At 39.7% G+C, this 15,191-nt stretch overlaps 1 protein-coding gene and 1 non-coding gene across 2 annotated transcripts in view; one reads left to right on the forward strand and one right to left on the reverse strand.

The window, feature by feature from the left end:
• The window catches only part of ATP11C (ATPase phospholipid transporting 11C), a 174,255-nt gene that overhangs the window by 134,384 nt on the left and 24,680 nt on the right, over positions 1 to 15,191 (reverse strand). The window lies entirely within an intron of this gene.
• On the forward strand, positions 6,370 to 6,494 carry LOC118013842. The gene has a single exon (XR_004680125.1). It is a non-coding gene; the product is annotated as a U6atac minor spliceosomal RNA (small nuclear RNA).

The following is a 15,191-nucleotide window of genomic DNA, read 5'->3' on the forward strand; positions in this document are numbered from 1 at the left end:
TAAAAATCTTTAAAAAATAAAAAAATAAATAAAAAACCACCTCTTGATAAAGAAATGCAAAAAAATAACTACTTTAAAAGTCAGGATAAGGGCGCTTGGGTGGCTCAGTTAAGTATCTGCCTCCTGGTTTTGGCTCAGGTCATGATCTCAGGGTCATGAGATGGAGCCCTACCTCGGGCTCCACACTGGTCTGCTTGAGAATTTTTCTCCTTCTACCCCTCCCCCCACTTTGAGAGCTCTCTCTCAAAATAAGTAAATAAAATCTTAAAAAAAAAAGTCAGGATCATAGTTATTTTGGATGGAGGATGAGTTTATGATTGGGATGGGGCACCTGGAGGGACTTCTGGGCTGGCTTCAACATTCTATTTTTTTGATCTGGATGGAGATTTTAAGTATGCTTACCTTGTAATATTGTATTAAGTTACATATTTGGCTGTTTGGTTTTCTGAACCCTCGTATAATTTTATTAAAAAAAAGATGAAAAAGCAAACACCCTCTTGTAACACTACGGTCAGACTGGGGAAAAGAGGGAACTCGAAGGAAGATAAGGAAAGAAGTATTGACTCTACATAAAAGATGAAGAGGGTCAGGGGAAGGACAGTGGGAGTGAGGAGGCGATACATCTTAAGAGTTGACTGCCAGAGGCTTAGAGAAGAGATAAGTAAGTTCAGGTTTGGACATACTGATACCTTTGGGACTTTGACTACTACTTTCCTCCCTTTTAAATTTATGGCTTTCCTTTGCCCTGGTACACATCTATTGACAGTAATATTCGATTCCCTATCACTCATAATTCATTTCGATTCATATTTCTGGCTTTCAAGTAGAAAAGACAGGAGTAGTTCTTGATGTAATGGCAAGATGTGGAAGGAGGAAGATGGTTAAGAGAGGAAAAAATGAAACAAGACGAAACCAGAGAGTGAGACAAACTGTAAGAGACTCTTAATCTCAGGAAACAAACTGAGGGTTGCTGGAGTGGAGGGGGGTGGGAGGATGGGGTGGCTGGGTGATGGACATTGGGGAGGGTATGTGTTGTGGTGACAGCTGTGTGTTGTGTAAGACTGGTCAATCACAGACCTGTACCCCTGAAACAAATAATACATTATATGTTAACAACAACAAAAAAATCTGTTTTCTGGGGGGAAAAAAAAAGAGAGAGAGAGATGTGTATAGACACACATAAAGGAGAAGCTCTTTGGTGAAATTAACAACCGGTAGTAATGAAAGACAGAGTAAATGAGTAACATCCCAAGTGAACTATTCTACTAAAATGGAAAAGCTATGTAAGGCAAAGGCTAGTAGGTCAAACTTCCCAACCACATCAACAAACACCAGGGAAGGGAATGCACCATGCAGCCATCTTTTTTTTCACATGTCTGGGACACAGGAGTTATCCATACCTCAAGAATTACAATAGAAATTTGAAGGGGAGAGAGACAGGTCAATGAGAAAAAGAAGAGGTATTCCACAGCAGGTCAGAGTACAGGGTAGGAGCAAGTGGCTTTGCTTATATGTAAGCCAAAATGAACTGTCCTCACTTGAGAGAAGAGATGGATATCAGCAACTGTGTTAGATTAATTACTCTAGAGTGCCTTGCTGCTTTATCACAGAACAGGCACTCACCAAATGCATGAAAAACCAACTTGGATAATACTCATAGAGAAATATTAAGATTTTGCCCTCAGACCCCTGCTTCTACTGCATAATAATAAAACCTAGCTACCATTTATTGGAGAAATACTCTATGTTAAGCACAGTCTAAGCCCTTAGCATGAATTACCTGGTTGAATCCTGACAGCAAGCCTGTGATGGAGGTGCCATTATTCATCTCCAGACTGCAGGTAAGAAACCTGCATCCCTTCAAGTGGAAACTCTGGAGAAAGAAGACATGAGGGAGAATGCATAGGACAGACACAGACCTGGGCAAAAAGGAGCACCTGCTTCATACATGCTCCAACCCAGGGCACCAGGGTAGATCACTACATAGGGATAAGGGGCTAAATCTCTAGTTGCTAGTAGTGATTTTGTAGGACCTTCTCTTCAGCATGTCTCTTTCCTCTGGCAGTATGTGCTGGTGGCAGGCCGTTAGTGGTACTGAGATTTGGGATCCTGGCCAGCTGTTTCTTTCCATCAGAAATATGACCAACATCTGGCAGTCAGCAAACGTCAAGATGAATGAGTCTCCACTAATTCATACATTACTAAACTGGAGTGTCAAAACTGGTCAAATTCCATTACAGAATTACAGTTCAGCTGCAATGAATACTAAATACATATGAGCCATTGGGTGGGAATTTGAAATCTCTTTGCTCTATGGAAATTTCTATTCTGGTAGTAGTTGTATGAGATTTGATCTTTATCGCACTTTTCCTGGCAGCAGTAAAATTCCATTTCCATCAACTGTTTCCTCTCAGGAAAGAAGTCTCTCAGGAAATATTCAAAACATTGTTCTCAACAAAGTTCTCAAATATGAATCATTTTCAAGTGCCAGGAAGATACTCCTTCCCCCAATGTTTTGCATCATAATATACTTTCCCTAAAATGATGGTTTTTGGACACATTTGCAAAGAAGAAAAAGGCAGAATAAGTTCTTCATTCTTCTCCCGATATGGCTTTGCTCAAGCAGTTCACTTTGCCTCAACTTATCTTCTCCTTTAGATCTGTTCGTCCAAGTCCTACCAATTCATTCATTCAAACAATTATTTCCTGAGCACCTACTAGTTTTTTGGTCCCATAATACATGGTAGGGGTTCAAATAAGTGTATTAGGAACCAGGCAGAAATTAGGGGACGGTCATTATAGGCAGTGAGGACCATCCTGTGACCTGCTGAGAATTTCCTTCAAGGAGAAGTTCCCTAGAAGAGGAAACATTTAAAGCTGGCCTTTTAAGGACACGTGAGAGGAGTAAGATGGAAGAAAGGCATTTCTGGAGGCTAAGACGAAGGCCTCTAATTACAGGGAGCACAACTGAGCTGCTGCATCAGAAATTCATCCTAGGGCGCCTGGGTGGCTCAGATGGTTAAGCGTCTGCCTTCGGCTCAGGTCATGATCCCAGGGTCCTGGGATCGAGTCCCACATCGGGCTCCCTGCTCCTTGGGAGCCTGCTTCTCCTTCTACCTCTCTCTCTGTGTCTCTCATGAATAAATAAATAAAATCTTCAAAAAAAAAAAAAAGAAATTCATCCTAATGTCTGTGCTGAAGCTATACTTCCAATGGGCTGCACCTGACCCATGAGTGAAGACAGCAGGGGTAAGACTCCACTGACCTGGATTACCCAAAGGTTTTTCTGAACCTTCCTTCAACTGCACAGCAGCCTAGAAATCTTCTGCCTAAGCTACTCTCTCTTCTCTTCACTAGGGGTCAGACTTGCATCATGGACTATGGCACTCCCATCCTTCCCGTCTCCCTCCTCGTGGTCTCACACAGGTGGTGGTTTCCCTTAATAAAATCAATTTCTGCTTCTCAGAGGACCCAGACTAACACAGCATTCTCCAGAGCGCCCAGCATGAGTAGACACTCAGAGGCATGAAAAATCATGAGCTGCTCTGAGTATCCCAAGGAGTGTGGTATGTGCCTGGGGCTTGCTGTGGAGGTGTGGGTACAGAGGGCGAATAATCTGGGCCAAATCAGAGAAGGCTTTGTATGTCTGATAAGAAACTTGGACAAGGTCCTCTGGGAGACAGGGAACCACCAGGAAGTTTTAAGCAGGGAAACGGTATGTGTTTTCAAAAGATCGTTCTACTGGCAGAATGGAAGATGGACTAGAGGAAGAATAATATGGAAACATCTTTGTGTACGCTTCCATCTTGTCTGCTAGCTTGTGAAGTCCTAATGGGTGGAATAATACTTTTTTAAATTTTGTTTTAATCTCTATGCCCCTGTAATGATTAGAATAGTGTTTAACACAAAGCAGCTACTCAAGAGGCCCCAGCAAATCTATCAGGCTGGGCCTCACCTTACTGCCCAACATTTTAAATTAAACCACCTTTCAAAAGTTTAAAGACCAGCCTTTGAACACTGCTGCTGGGACACTGGAACTCTGTCTAACCAATCTAGAAAAAAGAGTTACATGTATGAAGGGTAGAAGTTACTCCCCAAACTTTATCCTCCGCTAATTAGTTATTTCATGAACTCTCTTTGAAGTCCGGCATATAATCACATTTGTTGATCCTAATTGTAAGGACAAAGGTCATTAGATATTTAGTTTTTGAATGTTTACCAGGTCAATGAAGTCTGGCGTCACATCAGGATCAAGGCCCAGAGGTCTTATGCAAAGAACACTGAACAAAAATCAGAACTGGGTCCTGGATACTGGTACAATATTTAATAGTGATCTTTGAGAAAACATATTGCTAAGGTCTGGTTTTTTTTTCCATCATAAAGGAGAAGACCTACCTTAATTTATAAGGTGAAAATTAAATTAGAAGATGTGGTCAGTGTGCTTTGAAAACAGTGTATGCAAAATATTGTATTGTCACTAATTTGTTAGCATGGTAAATCTCAAGTTAGGAGTTCTTACCCCCCACACCCCAAACAAACATAAGGGCAGTGGGAGGAGCCTTTTACAGATGATGAATATGTACATTACCCTGACTGTGGTGATGATTTCAAGGGTGTATGCATATGTTCAACCCATCAAATTGTGTACATTAAATATGCACGGTATTTTGTATAATGATCACAGTTCAATAAACCTGTTTTAAAGAGACTAATGATTACCAATTCTGATTTACACCACCACCACCAAGCAATGGTGTGATATTATACAAAAATTCCCCAAATACAATAGATTGTCCTTTACTTTCACCTGTCAAACAGCACACTTTTAGTTGGAAGGGTACTGCTAGGAAATCAAATAACAATGAGAATCAGTTCCCAGAAGCTATGGATTGCTGGAGCTGGAGCCAGAGTTGGAGTCAACAGCCCTCCTGAGGTCCTAGACACTGAAAGGTCATTTGACGATGGCCTGATGCCCTTTCTTAGACTTAGCCATTTTTCTCATTGTTACCTCCCTGACTTGAATGGTGAAAACACAGCTCTTGGGCCCTACTTGTGATAATCAAAACAACCTTACTGAAAAAAGGAATCATTATCTTCAAACAGTCTGAAGTGACTTGTGTAAGTTAGAGAAGTGAGTTTCAATGACTCAGAAATGGTCAGACCTGCATGAGCCAAGGGACTAGAGCTAGCTATCCATGGTTGGTTGCCCATGTAAAATGAAAATGGCATCTCTAGTCCTCCTGGCTGAGACAATCACTTCTAGACCACACAAAGACCTACACAAGCACAGAAGTGTGCACATACTCATTTCCAGAGCCTAAAGCATTCAGCTGTATCTTTTAAGCCTTCCAAATCTGCAAAATGATTTAGTAAATTGGTATTGTTTTGACTTAGGGAGGAGGTAGGTAAAAAGTACAGGAAATTAAGTCCATTTTTATAAAAAGGAACTTGCTCTAGGCTATTTTGATAAAAGAACTAAATAAACTACAGAAATCATCCTAATTCCCATTTGGCATTTTCCAAACCCAAATTAATTATTTCCAGTTATAAAATGCATTTCATGGTAAGAAATTAATAATAATGATAGTAATAGATACCACTATATTGAGCACATTCTATGTGCAAGGCACTTTACAAATATCATCTGTATTCCTCATAACAACCTGTGCTAACAGTTTATATTTCAGATTTTTAAAAAGATTTGAGAGAGAGAGAGAGAGAGAGAGCGAGCACGTGTGTGAGTGGGAGGGAGGAGCAGAGAGAGAGAATCTCCAGCAGACTCCCCTGCTGATCACGGAGCCCAATGCAGGGCTTGATCCTAGGACCCGAAGATCATGACCTGAGCTGAAATCAAGAGTTGGATGCCTAACCGACTGAGCCACTCAGGTGCCTCTACATTTCAGATTAAAAAAAAAGAGTCTCAGGGAGACAAATGTGCCACAAATCAAGTAAATAACAGAAGAGAGATATAAAACCAAGATATCTAAGAGCCCAGATTTTCAAATGGCAATAAAGGGTGGTAGAACATTTCTCCCTTTCCTAATCTCACTCTCTCTCCCACCCTCCCTTGTCTCTGTCCCCCTGCAACACCCCCTACACATACATTCATTACCAGAGAGAGGCAATATAATCTAGTGGGCTGACAGGGGTTTTACCAAACAAACCTGCATTTAAGTTCTGACTAACCATTTACTGCAAGACTTCAGTGGTACAAAATATTTGTTGGACCTCAATTTCCCATTAAATAAGGTTAAATTAAATAAATGTACTCATTGCCTAGTACAAAGACACTTCCTATATTTGTTGCCCATCCCCTTGTTCTTTTGATAGCTTAAAGACCAAATGAAGATGAAGAAAAGCGCTCTACCTATATTACATTATAGGTAAGGTTAGAACTTCCCTTAATAAAGATGGAGGTGGCTCTAGTGACCTATAAAACACACATATGATTAAGGAATTGCCAACAACTTTGTGGCATCTAACTACGATTTTTATCTATAAAATGTAAGAGAATAGTATATAATGGTCACATGGGATTTAGTCTAGAAAAGCAAGGTTGGTTCAACATTCATAACTCAAGCAATGCCACTGACAATATGAACAAAGGAAGAAAATTCATACAATTTTTATATAGATGCAGAAAAAGTATGACATTTGTTCAACAGCCATTCATGATTTTTAAAAATACTCAGTTAACTAGAAATGAAAGGTAACTTCCTCAGCCTAATAAAAAACATCTATGAAAAAACCTATAGGGTCGCCTGGGTGGCTCAGTCGTTAAGCGTCTGCCTTCGGCTCAGGTCATGATCCCAGGGTCCTGGGATCGAGCCCTGCATCAGGCTCCCTGCTCCACGAGAAGCCTGCTTCTCCCTCTCCCACTCCCCCTGCTTGTATTCCCTCTCTCACTGTGTCTCTTTCTGTCAAATAAATATTTAAAAAAAAAAAAAAGAAATCAAGATACAAGTAGTTAGTTACATGTTCATGGATCAGAGGACTCAATATTATCAATATTGCAATTCTCTCCAAAATTCATCTATAGATTCAATTCAACTCCAACTCAGTATTCAATTCAACACTCAATAAAATCCAAGCAACCTTCTTTTTGAAGAAATTTACAAGGTGATTCTAAAAGTTATATGGAAAAACAAATAATCTAGGACAGCCAAAGCAGTTTTGAAAAAGAAGAAAGTTGGAGGGCTCAAACCCACTGATTTCAAGACTATTAAGCTACCACTATTCAAAACAGTGTGATATTGGCAAAAGAATAAACACATAGATCAATGGAGCAGAGTAGACAGTCCAGAAATTGATCCACCCATATACACTCAATTGATTTTTGACAAAAATGCCAACTCAATTAAATAGACAAAGGACAGTCTTAGTCTTTCAATAAATAATGATGGAACAATGGGGTATATTTATATTTAAGTGAACCTCAACCCAAACCTCACTCTATACATGCAACTTGAAATTGATCATAGACTAAAATGTAAACCCTAAAGCTAAAAAACTTCTAGAAAAAAACTGAAGCAAATCTTCATGATCTTACATGTACTAATTACATATAGAACAGAAGAAACACAAACCATAAAAGAAAAAAATTGATCATTTGAATTTCATCAAAATTTACAACTTTTGCTCTTTGAAAGATAGTAAGAAAATAAAAAACAGACAAGCCATAGACTGGGAAAAATATTTGGAAAACAAATGTGATAAAGGGCTGATAACCAGAATATATAAAGAACCCTTAAAACTGTGTTAAAAAAAACTTGCCCAATTAAAAACAATTAATAAACACTTGCTCAAAATCATTAGTCATTAGGAAAAATGTGGAATTACAAAAAGATATCACTAGCTATCTACTAGGATGTCTAAAATTGAAATAGATATACAATAACGATGGTGTCAAGGATATGGAGCAACTGGAACCTTACATTGCTGACAGCAATCAGCAACAGTACATTTGACATTTCCTTATAAAGTTAAAAACACACTTTCTAAAACCCAGGGATGCCACTCCTTGGTATTTACCTAAGAGAAATAAAGACATATATCCACATAAAAACCTGAATATAAATGTTTATAGCAACTTTATTCATAATATAAAAAATTTAAATTATCCAAATGTCCATCATGGTGAATGGATAAACAAATTTTGATACATTCATATAATGGAATTCTACTCAGCAATAAAAGGCAGCAAACTATGGATAAATGCAACAACATGGATGACTCAAAAGCATTATGTTAGGTGCACCTGGGTGGCTCAGTTGGTTAAGTGTCCAACTCTTGATTTCAGCTCAGGTCATGATCTCAGAGTCGTGGGATCGAGCCCCATGTTGGGCTCCATGCTCAGCGGGGAGTTGGCTTAGGATTTTTCTCTTTCCCTCTCCCTCTGTCTCTGCCCCTCCCCTTGCTCACACTTGCTCGCTCTCTCTCTAAATAAATAAAATCTTTTTTAAAAAAGCATTATGTTAAGTGAAATAAGCAAACTCAAAGACTACACATTTTGATCCCATTTATATCAAATTTATATGAAATTTATATGAAATTCTAGAAATGACAAAACTATTATAGAGACAGAAATAAGAGCAGTAGTTGGCCATATAGGGAGGGGGTTAACTACAAAGGAGCATGAAGGAATATTTTGGGTGACAGAAAATTCTATTATCTTGATTTCAGTGGTGGCACAACCTATAGAATTTTGTCAAAATTCATAGATTCTAAATACCTAAAAAGGGTGAATTTTACTGTATGTAAATTATGTCTCAATAATCCAGAAAAACAAAACAAAAATGCATACCATCTCAGAAATGGCCATCTATTTTAGGCAGAGATCTACAACTAGTCAGAATGAAAAGTGCTGAGTTTTGATCATAAGTTTAAGAATCATGATTAAAGGACAGAAAGACAGGGAAGGCTCACAAGGATCATGACAGATTTGTCTGTGTCTCTTTCACTGCTCATTGATATGTAAAAAAGGGCTCGGTTAGGAAGTTGATTAATGCATAATTTAGGACTAAAATACCCCATTTGCTATTTATTTGAAACAAATCAACTTAAAATGATAAATGGCCACTAACTGTCCTTACCAACTGCTTGAGTTTGTAGAGGACTCACTTAAAACGACTGCTTGAGGAGACAGGAATGTTAAAGTACTAATTTTCTTCATTTTACAACTGTTCTGATTTACAAGAGCAGGGAAGAAGCATTTTCATTCTATGCAATTTGTCTTGATTTGAATTTTTTAGACTCACAGAAGCTTATCTTGGCAGCAAAGGCTGCAGGGTGCAAGAAGGTGAAGAGTTGCCCCAAACCCCCCAAAGGGCCTTTCTCCCTGTTTGACAAGTTATTCAGTGATAGTTGCAGGCAGGTGTCTAGTAGTGGATAAACCAGCGTGCAAGGTCCTGGGTTTGCAGGGAGCTCCTGTCAAAACAGTGGTAGGAGTCTTGTAAGCAAGCATTCTCAGAGCCCAAGACAGACCTAAACTGAAAAATAAACTGCTGGTGGTTACAAGCTACTCTAGACCAGGAATTGATCTCTGTTTTCAGCCTGACCAGAGCCTGTGCCAGAATGGGCAGCCAGGAAATATTTGTTGGATGAACAAATGAGTGAAGAAATGATTTATTCCTCCTTGTACACCATTTTCTCTCAGCTCTCAGTGCCCCAGAGTTCACCAAGAAGACAAGACTGGCAGTCGATCCAGGTAGCAGGAACAGCATATATGACAGAAAGGTAAGTAAGCACGATATAGCCAGGAAACTGCGCGAAGTTCTGGGGCACTGAGAATCTGGTGAAAATGGTGTAGATGAGACCAGAGGTAGGCATGAACCAGAAAGGCTGAGGTTTTGTAAGTTGTGCCAAAGAGTTAGATGTCAGTTTGAAGGGGAGACAATGTGAAGCCTATTAACAGAGGAGTAACACACCAAGATTTGCATTTAGAAAGATGATTCCAAGGGCAAGTCAAGGATAGACAGAGGCAGAAGGTAGAAGCAGAGGCATTCCCCGCCTTTCTTTTTTAGGTAGTTGAAAAACTGGTGGATCAGAAAGATGGTATTAATTGAGGCAGCAGAAAGAGACCCTTCACAAACCAAACCTTCAGTCATGCAGAAGAAATGACCCATTCTCCTACCCATGGTATATCTCTAGTTAGTGATCGCGATTGCTTATTTCTCTATACCCCACTACAGTAGCATTTCCCGAAGGACAGGAATGGTGATACACACATACATACACACACACACACACACACACACACTTACTTCCAGTGCTTGGCTAACAATAGATGTTTTAGTAACTGTGTTGGCTGACTGAATGAATGAGTAAATGAATGAATGAATGGATGGATAGTTTGGGCCCAAGAAACCATTAGAGAGCTTCTGTAAAATGTCACTGATGGGTTATTTTGGAAGTTGATAAGCTACCCATTACATGGAAAGTTGAACTGGATACCTTTGGAAGTGTCTTCCAATGTAAGGATTTTAGGATTCAAGGCCACTCTCCTGTGAAAGTAACAAATGGCTGAAAAGGGGCTATGTGAGATGTTCCAAAGAAAGCTAAAAAATTGGTCCAATGAAAAATGTCAAGGGGTGAGTTTGTTATATCAGGAAATAAAACAGCTAAAAGCTGACAGATTTTTTCGGGGTGCCTGGGTGGCTCAGTTGGTTAAGAATCTGCCTTTGGCTCGGGTCATGATCTCAGGGTCCTGGGATCAAGCCCCATGTTGTCAGGCTCTTGGCTCAGCGGGGAGTCTGCTTCTCCCTCTCCCTCTGCACCTCCTCCTGCTCATCTTCTCTCAAATAAATAAAAATCTTGAAATAAAATGAAATAAAAGCTGACAGATTTTTTTTATAAAGGTCCTAGAGAAAGAAAACAACTGATTGTCATAATTAAGCTTCTGAAGGGAGGCAGTATGGTACACATCAGGCCCCTCCACATTAAAGGGAGGGAATATCAGGTGCTTGGAGTGTAAACCCAGAAGCAAGATCTAGAAGGAAATCGAAGTAGGCAAGAGTGCCTAATTAGAAAAGGAGAGCAGGCAGCAATAGGCAGAGGTCCACGTAGGTGAGCAGTGAGCACCAGGATACTGAGCAAGGAGAAAGCAGACAGAAGATGACAATAGGGAAAATATGGTAAAAAGACCATGACAGGCATGGGTCTAGGCAAAGCTTAAGTTCCCAAGAGGCCTGGCTAAAAGAAAGCACATTCCTACCCTGGGGTACTGTACCCAGATTAGGACTTCACAGGGGTGAAAGAGAAGAGGGCTCAGTTTCTGGCACAGAAATACAAATCCAGTCTTAATCACAAGGAACTAAGCAAGAGAAGTCTTACAAAAACCTAAGCACACAAAGTCAGAATGAGACTAGCAGACATGCTGACCTGCTGAGCTAAGCAGCTTAAGGTTCCTGAAATTCTCCCCACCTCAGGACAGGCTGGGGCCCAAAGCCTGGTTCAGGGCTGACCTGTCCCAACTCTGTCCACCGGAGAGCTGTGAAGACATGGAAGTCAGCAGGGATCAGAGCCTTCCCAACATCTGACAGCATGAAGGCCATGAGCAGAAAATACCAATGAAAGAGAGAGACAGTAAGGAAGAGTAATACAGAATTCCGATTATAGACATCTCTTCTCTGTCCACCTTCTCCACCCACCACACTTCCCTAATCCAGAATACATTTTTTTAAAAGATTTTATTTACTTGACAGGACGAGACAGAGAGAGTACGAGTAGGCAGAGCGGCAGGCAGAGGGAGAGGGACAAGCAGCTCTCCGCTGAGCAGGGAGCCCGATGTGGGGCTCGATCCCAGGACTCTGGGATCATGACCTGAGCCAAAGGCAGACACTTTAACCAACTGAGCCACCCAGGCGCCGCCAGAATACATTTCTTAAAAAGCTCTATGGCCCATAGCTATTACCCGGAAATCTATTCATTTTTATATCTGTGGCCATACCTAGAAAAAATAATTATTAGCCATCAGTTCCTTGGTCAGGACCCATGTCCCCAACTGCATATACAATGTTTTGTGGGAAGATTCCCACTACATTTTTCCCTAATGTACCATATCATGATCATGGAGGATCATGAATGTATAATTGAGGGGACAGTCCATATTGCTACTCTTCTTTCCCATTCCGAAACTCAGACTTACACATTCGTAAGGGGTTTAAGCAATGCTCTGGCCTATCTACTCTCACTGTAAAGATGAAAGTCTGAGGGCCACTGAGGAAAGTTACATAAAAAACTACCTCAAAAATTACACAACAAACTAGTGGCAGAGCCAGCGATACTATCCAGATGCCTTTGCTCCTTCCATGTTTGCCGTGTCAACAAATCTGGTAGAGATGCCAGTCATCAGGAAGCAAAACTGAGTTAAATGCATTCACTTCTAATTTTTAACCCTTCGCACTGAGCTCACACATAGCCCAACAGAAAATCTCTTTCCATCTGCACAGACATTCTTTGATACACTGACAGAATGGAAATCCACTAGAGGTTACACAATTTAGATTATCCAACTCGAAAGCAAGAGAAAGCCTCAAGCAACACCATCTGATTATGAGATTTTGCTGCTTTGGAGAATTAATCAAATTCATCCTAGAGGCTCATCTGCTGCGTGACACACTCATTCCTTGATATCGACACTCCCTAACAAATTTCAACACAAGATGTGCTGGTGACTTCTTTTCCTAGTACTTTCTGATCTTCATCTGTTACTATGACTAGCATTTGAAGAAATGTAAATAAGGAGGAGGTTGCTTGATCCCTAATATCTATATAATCCTTTGTACTTATATGAAAAGCTGGGGAGACAGGGTCTCATTTACAGGTATACTTTTCACTGTTATTTCTGAATATAAAATAAATGAAAAGAGAAGGTGAGAAAGTCTAATAACTGGCAAATCATGAATAACTGAGTTGCTATAACATTTGAAGAATGTGACTTAAATTATTTAACCATACTCATCTGTAATCAAATAGAATTTTGTTGAAAAACTTGGTATATTTAGAAAAGCTAAACAAATATACAGGGCACACCAAAAACTTAACCTTGACCAACTTTCATTACCTACAAAGTATAGGCTGTTCCTTAAGTATGGTTTATTTTTCCAATGAGTGGGCCTTGAATACAAAACCCTAAAATTCACCTAAAACCGCATTTTCTTTAACTCCCAATAATTTCTGTTGAATAAATAAGTGAAATGAACCACATTAATCTCCAGAATCACCGAGGTAAGAAAATCAATAAAAACCTCTGTTTTAAAAAAAAGAGTATCTTTACAGTGAAGAAACTTGACAAACACTGCCCCAGCCAGGTGATCAAGTTCATATATACATGATATATGATATATGATACTATACATGGTGGATATGATGCGAGGAGAATAGCCCTTTACTTCTCTAGTCTTCTTCATAAAAAGCCATAACCCATGTCTTACCTTGAGGAAAACATTAGACAAATCTTAACTGAGGGATATTCTACAAAATCCCTAAACACTACTCTTCAAAACTGTCAACGTCATCAAAACCAAGGAAAGTCTGAGAAACTGTCACAGCTAAGAGGAGCCTAAGGAGATGTGATGACTAAATACAATATGGTATCCTAGATGCGATCCTGGAACAGAAAAAGGATATTAGGGACAAGCTAAAGAGAAAAGAAAGAAAGTATGGACTTTATATAATATCAATATTGGTTCATTAATTGTGACAAATGTACTGAACTAACTGATGTAAGATATAGGGAAATGGGGTGTGGGGCGTATATGCAAACTCCCTGTACCATCTTTGCAAATTTCCTGTAAATCTAAAACTATTCTAAAATAAAAAGTTTACTAACAGAAGTCAAAAACAAATTTTGAAAATGAGTACTGGAGGGGCGCCTGGGTGACTCAGTCATTGAGTGTCTCCCTTCGGCTCAGGTCATGATCCCAGGGTCCTGGGATTAAGTCCCGCATCAGGCTCCTTGCTCAGCGGGGAGCCTGCTTCTCCCTCTGCCTCTGCCTGCCACTCCCCCTGTTTGTGCTCGCTCTCTGTCAAATAAATAAATAAAATCTTAAAAAAAAAAAAGTACTGGATTCTTAAATGTAGTGAATAGCTATGATATATAAAAGATATTAGACAGTGACATTGAGCAATCAAGAGTGTAAACCTAAATATTCTTTAGCTCTCTCTCCCTTTTTGGCATCTCTCTCAAATTCAGGGAGTCCTCTTAGATCCTATTAGCATTAATAAATACATGCAGCAAAAAAAAAAAAAAAAAATCCCCAAATTTTTTCTATTTGCCTTATGGCAGATGTGTTGTTTTCGGTTATATGAAATATATCTAATCATACTGAGGCATTCTGCGCGTTTTTTCCTCTACTGAGGAGTCAAACTAGCACCCCAAAACTATTAATAATGTACTAAAGGTTAACTTCAGCAAAAAGCTAATTGTTTACTTTCTGTGTGCCTTTCCTTCTGGAACCATCTTTCTGAGAAGTGCTTTAAATGTCTGTCAGAAGCCAAGAACATGAATTAGGGATTGGTGGGGAAAGAGGGAGTGAGGCTGCTGCAGGCCATGTTCCCATGTAGCTGACCCTGGTCATCTGTCTTTGAGCAAGTATTATCACTTGCTTGAACTCTTTCTCCATCATCCTTTGCTCCCTCTGAATCTGGTGATTTCTAGTAATGAACTTTGTTTATGACACATGCTGTATATTATTGGGTTTGAAGAAGCTTTGTGTTTATGTGAAGTAAAGCAATGTTCTTTTTCAAAGCTCTCAGTTCTTAAAATATCGGGACTTGCAAAAAGCACATTCAGGGTTGTTATTATCCCTTCAGATCAATAACTCAGTCACTGCTACGATATATTTAAAAAGGAGTTAGGAAGACAAGCAAATCTTTAGAGTTGCATCTATTCTGGCAAAAGAAGCAGAGTAGAGAGGCACAAACATATTAAAGACCATTTTAGCAAGTGAGTTCCTGCCAAGCAAACAAATCCTGGGCCACTCTACCTACCTAAGTGTTTTCACAGTGGTTTTAGCTAGCCGGCAATTGAATTCTAGGCACAGCTACAGGCAAACAGAGGTGTGGAGGTTGAGGAGTGAGAGTGGATGTGGGCAACAGCTGGACACGGAAACATTTGCAAAACACATGAACTAACTGCCCCCAGCACAAATATTCATAAAAATATTCGTTAATTTCACATCCCTTCACAA

Source organism: Mirounga leonina, unplaced genomic scaffold (genome assembly GCF_011800145.1).
Source record: "Mirounga leonina isolate KUSES-001 unplaced genomic scaffold, KU_Mleo_1.0 Mir_101664, whole genome shotgun sequence".
NCBI lineage: Eukaryota > Metazoa > Chordata > Mammalia > Carnivora > Phocidae > Mirounga > Mirounga leonina.